This window comes from Salvelinus alpinus, chromosome 3 (assembly GCF_045679555.1).
Source record: "Salvelinus alpinus chromosome 3, SLU_Salpinus.1, whole genome shotgun sequence".
Taxonomy (NCBI): Eukaryota; Metazoa; Chordata; class Actinopteri; order Salmoniformes; family Salmonidae; genus Salvelinus; species Salvelinus alpinus.
In genome coordinates, this window is record NC_092088.1 from 13932917 (window position 1) to 13939088 (window position 6172).

Genomic DNA, 6172 nt, shown 5'->3' on the forward strand with positions numbered 1-6172 from the left:
TAAAATTATTTTACAGAGTTGCAGTGCCTATAAGGAAATCAGTCTATTGAAATCAATTAATTAGGCCTTAATATTTGGTTTTCACATTACTGGGCAGGGGTGCTGTCATGGGTGGGCCTGGGAGTGAACAGTAATATTATTATTAATATTTACCCACGCCCATTTGATCTGTTTATCCCTGTAATCAAGGCAAGTTTGGAAGCCTTGGTTTAGGGCTCTAGAAGTGCAAGTGATATTAAAAAAATACTGTATAAATGTTTTTCTTACAGTTTAATAGTTACTTTTACTGTATTGTGTTTCATTGTTCGGACATCAGGTTATTGTGAATACCTCAATATTGTTTTGTCACTATCCAGATATAGTCAAAGATATATTATTATTTGTATTACCTTTATTTAACTAGGCAAGTCAGTTAAGAACAAATTCTTATTTTCAGTGACAGCCTAGGAACACTGGGTTAACTGCCTTGTTCAGGGCCAGAAAAACATATTTTTACCTTGTCAGCTCGGGGATTCGATCTTGCAACCTTTCAGTTACTAGTCCAACGCTCTAACCACTAGGCTACCTACCGCCCCAAGATATAACAAGATATAATAATTGAATTACAATTACTTTAAAGACCAATGTACAGTATCCTTAACTACAACAACATTGTCAGTAACGGTTACAGAAACGTTTCACTTGCTATGGCTGTGATATGTTTTTCTAATGAACCTTTGTTGAATGCACAGCCTGGTTCCTCTCTAGGTTACTTCCTAGGGTTCCGGCCTTTCTAGGGAGTTTTTCCTAGCCACCGTGCTTCTAAACCTGCATTGCTTGCTGTTTAGGTTTTTATCCTGGGTTTCTGTGCAGCACTTTGTGACATCAACTGATGTAAGAAGGACTTAATAAATACATTTGATTGATTGATTGAGTAACCCTGGATTGTAAACTGTATTGGTCAAAACATGTTGATATAACAGTAGCTAAGATGTGGAGAAGTCTGTCCATAATAAAGCTCTGTTCTGCCTTCTTAAGACCACTATCAACAAGGCAGGTCCTACAGGCTCTAGTTTCTTCGCACCTTGACTACTGTTCAGTCGTGTGGTCAGGTGGCACAAAGAGGGACTTAATTTAAACTTGCAAAGAATACTGGGTAATATGCAGCTGCATGGGTCATTCCAGTAAAATGTTACTGTAAATTAGATTACAGTAACATTTTTAGTACCGTAGAATGGATTACCATAAAATGATTACAGGAGCTGTACTGTAAAATAAATTACCGTAAATTACTGGCCAATTTCTGCCAGTAAGTTACTGTAACTTTTACAGGAAATGTTTTACAGTGCACTGTATGTGCATACACATTTGTGTCTGTGTGCGTGCGTGTGTGTGTAATTATTTTTGTCTTGTAAAGGTCATGCATCATGCAGACGACCAGCCAGCCACTCGTTATCTCCGTCCCTGTCAACCAGAACTAGAGAGGGGCCAGAGGGGCATGTTTGAACCCAGGAAACCAGTCCCTCTCCCTGGACCTGTTTCCTCAGACAACCCCTGTGAGGGGTGGAAGAGATGGAGGGGGTTGTGTGTGTGTGTGTGTGTGTGTGTGTGTGTGTGTGTGTGTGTGTGTGTGTGTGTGTGTGTGTGTGTGTGTGTGTGTGTGTGTGTGTGTGTGTGTGTGTATTTATATGTGTGTGTTACCTGAGGCTGTGTTTATCATTCCATCCCTCTGAGCCAGGCCGCCTGCACACCATTCATCTTCCCACTCAGTCGAGGAGGAAAACTTATCTTGAGTCCCCGGTTACTTGATAAATGGCAGATGATCAGTTTCAATATCACCACCACCCCTTCTCTCCTCCCTCCATCCCTCTCTCCCTGCCTCCTGGCACAGAACACACATTCACTCACTCTCATTCTCCGATGCACACTTAGTAGATATACCCAGACCCATCTCTCTCTCTCACTCTCTCTCTCACTCTCTCTCACCTCATTCCCTCTCAATTGCTCCTCTGTTTTTGCCTCCCTCAGCAATCATTTGAATATTAATGTGTATTCTATTTTGTCTTCTCTGTAATCTCAGGTCAATGTGTACTCCGTTATTGTACCTGGTCACATAGGAGTTTCAGTAAATTAATAATTAACCCACAATGGAATTTACACACTGCCCACCCTCCAGGACATCTACAGCACTCAGTGTCACAGGAAGGCCAAGAAAATCATCAAGGACCTCAGCGACCTGAGCCATGGACTGTTCACCCCTCTACCATCTTGAAGGGGAGACAGTATAGGTGCTTCAAAACTGGGACCGAGAGACTTCAGCTTCTATCTCCAGGCCATCAGACGGTTAAATAGTCACCACTAGCTGGTCTCCGCTCAGTACCCTGCCCTGAACATTAGTCAGTGTTCTAGCTGGTCTCAGCCCAGTACCCTGCCCTGAACATTAGTCAGTGTTCTAGCTGGTCTCCGCTCAGTACCCTGCCCTGAACATTAGTCAGTGTTCTAGCTGGCCTCCGCTCAGTACCCTGCCCTGAACATTAGTCAGTGTTCTAGCTGGTCTCAGATCAGTACCCTGCCCTGAACATTAGTCAGTGTTCTAGCTGGCCTCCGCTCAGTACCCTGCCCTGAACATTAGTCAGTGTTCTAGCTGGCCTCCGCTCAGTACCCTGCCCTGAACATTAGTCAGTGTTCTAGCTGGCCTCCACTCAGTACCCTGCCCTGAACATTAGTCAGTGTTCTAGCTGGCCTCCGCTCAGTACCCTGCCCTGAACATTATTCAGTGTTCTAGCTGGTCTCAGATCAGTACCCTGCCCTGAACATTAGTCAGTGTTCTAGCTGGTCTCAGCCCAGTACCCTGCCCTGAACCTTAGTCAGTGTTCTAGCTGGCCTCCACTCAGTACCCTGCCCTGAACATTAGTCAGTGTTCTAGCTGGCCTCCGCTCAGTACCCTGCCCTGAACATTATTCAGTGTTCTAGCTGGTCTCAGATCAGTACCCTGCCCTGAACATTAGTCAGTGTTCTAGCTGGCCTCCGCTCAGTACCCTGCCCTGAACATTAGTCAGTGTTCTAGCTGGCCTCCACTCAGTACCCTGCCCTGAACATTAGTCAGTGTTCTAGCTGGTCTCAGATCAGTACCCTGCCCTGAACTTTAGTCAGTGTTCTAGCTGGCCTCTGCCCAGTACCCTGCCCTGAACATTAGTCAGTGTTCTAGCTGGTCTCAGATCAGTACCCTTCCCTGAACTTTAGTCAGTGTTCTAGCTGGCCTCCGCTCAGTACCCTGCCCTGAACATTAGTCAGTGTTCTAGCTGGCCTTCGCTCAGTACCCTGCCCTGAACATTAGTCAGTGTTCTAGCTGGTCTCCGCTCAGTACCCTGCCCTGAACATTAGTCAGTGTTCTAGCTGGCCTCCGCTCAGTACCCTGCCCTGAACATTAGTCAGTGTTCTAGCTGGCCTCCGCTCAGTACCCTGCCCACAACATTAGTCAGTGTTCTAGCTGGTCTCAGATCAGTACCCTGCCCTGAACATTAGTCAGTGTTCTAGCTGGCCTCCGCTCAGTACCCTGCCCTGAACATTAGTCAGTGTTCTAGCTGGCCTCCGCTCAGTACCCTGCCCTGAACATTAGTCAGTGTTCTAGCTGGTCTCAGCCCAGTACCCTGCCCTGAACATTAGTCAGTGTTCTAGCTGGCCTCCACTCAGTACCCTGCCCTGAACATTAGTCAGTGTTCTAGCTGGCCTCCGCTCAGTACCCTGCCCTGAACATTATTCAGTGTTCTAGCTGGTCTCAGATCAGTACCCTGCCCTGAACATTAGTCAGTGTTCTAGCTGGCCTCCACTCAGTACCCTGCCCTGAACATTAGTCAGTGTTCTAGCTGGTCTCAGCCCAGTACCCTGCCCTGAACATTAGTCAGTGTTCTAGCTGGTCTCAGCCTAGTACCCTGCCCTGAACATTAGTCAGTGTTCTAGCTGGCCTCAGCCCAGTACCCTGCCCTGAACATTAGTCAGTGTTCTAGCTGGCCTCAGCTCAGTACCCTGCCCTGAACATTAGTCAGTGTTCTAGCTGGTCTCAGCCTAGTACCCTGCCCTGAACATTAGTCAGTGTTCTAGCTGGTCTCAGATCAGTACCCTGCCCTGAACCTTAGTCAGTGTTCTAGCTGGTCTCAGATCAGTACCCTGCCCTGAACTTTAGTCAGTGTTCTAGCTGGCCCCCGCTCAGTACCCTGCCTTGAACATTAGTCAGTGTTCTAGTTGGTCTCAGATCAGTACCCTGCCCTGAACTTTAGTCAGTGTTCTAGCTGGTCTCAGATCAGTACCCTGCCCTGAACTTTAGTCAGTGTTCTAGCTGGCCTCCGCTCAGTACCCTGCCCTGAACATTAGTCAGTGTTCTAGCTGGTCTCAGATCAGTACCCTGCCCTGAACTTTAGTCAGTGTTCTAGCTGGCCTCCACTCAGTACCCTGCCCTGAACATTAGTCAGTGTTCTAGCTGGTCTCAGCCCAGTACCCTGCCCTGAACATTAGTCAGTGTTCTAGCTGGCCTCCGCCCAGTACCCTGCCCTAAACCTTAGTCAGTGTTCTAGCCAGCTACCAGCCGGTACTCTGCCCTGAACATTAGAGACTACTTTTTCATATGCACATAGAGTAACTGAACACAGCTAGGCTAGCGGTTAAGAGTGTTGGGCTATTAGCCAAAAGGTCGCTGTTTTGAATCCCCAAGCTGGCAAGGTGTAAAAATATGCTGTTCTGCCCTTGAGCAAGGCAGTTAACTTAACCCCCAACAACTTCTCCCCGGGCAAAGATGATGTGTTCTTTGCAAAGGGGTTGGGTAAATGCGGAAGACACATTTCAGTTGAAATGCATTTAGTTGTTCAACTGAGTAGATATCTACTGTTTGCATACTGTTTTACGCACTTTATATGTATATACTGTATTCTAGTCATGGCTCATCCTATATACTGTAACTACTTATGCACACACCTTTTCTACTTATATACTGTCCATACTGTAAATACACACCATTATATACTGTAAATAAACTGCATTATATACTGTATATACACACCATTATATACTGTAAATACACACCATTATATACTGTATATACACACCATTATATACTGTATATACATGCCATTATATACTGTATACACACACCATTATATACTGCATATACACACCATTATATACTGTAAATACACACCATTATATACTGTAAATCCACTGCATTATATACTGTATATACACACCATTATATACTGTATACACACACCATTATACACGGTATATACACACCATTATACACTGTACATACACACCATTATATACTGTTAATACACACCATTATATACTGTAAATACACACCAGTATATACTGTATATACATACCATTATATACTGTATATACACACCATTATATACTGTAAATACACACCATTATATACTGTATATACGCACCATTATATACTGTAAATACACACCATTATGTACTGTATACACACACCATTATATACTGTATATACATACCACTATATACTGTATATACATACCACTATATACTGTATATACATACCATTATATACTGTAAATACACACCATTATATACTGTAAATACACACCATTATATACTGTATACACACCATTATATACTGTAAATACACTGCATTATATAATGTATATACACACCATTATATACTGTAAATAGACACCATGATATACTGTAAATACACACCATTATATACTGTATACACACACCATTATATACTGTATATACATACCAGTATATACTGTAAATACACACCATTATATACTGTATACACACCATTATATACTGTAAATACACACCATTATATACTGTATACATACACCATTATATACTATATACACACACCATTATATACTGTATATACATACCATTATATACTGTATATACACACCATTATATACTGTAAATACACACCATTATATATTGTAAATACACATCATTATATACATTATACACACACCATTATATACTATATATACACACCGTTATATACTGTAAATACACACCATTATGTACTGTATACACACACACCATTATATACTGTATATACATACCGTTATATACTGTATATACATACCATTATATACTGTATATACATACCACTATATACTGTATATATATACCATTATATACTGTATATTCCAGACTCTGACATTGCTCA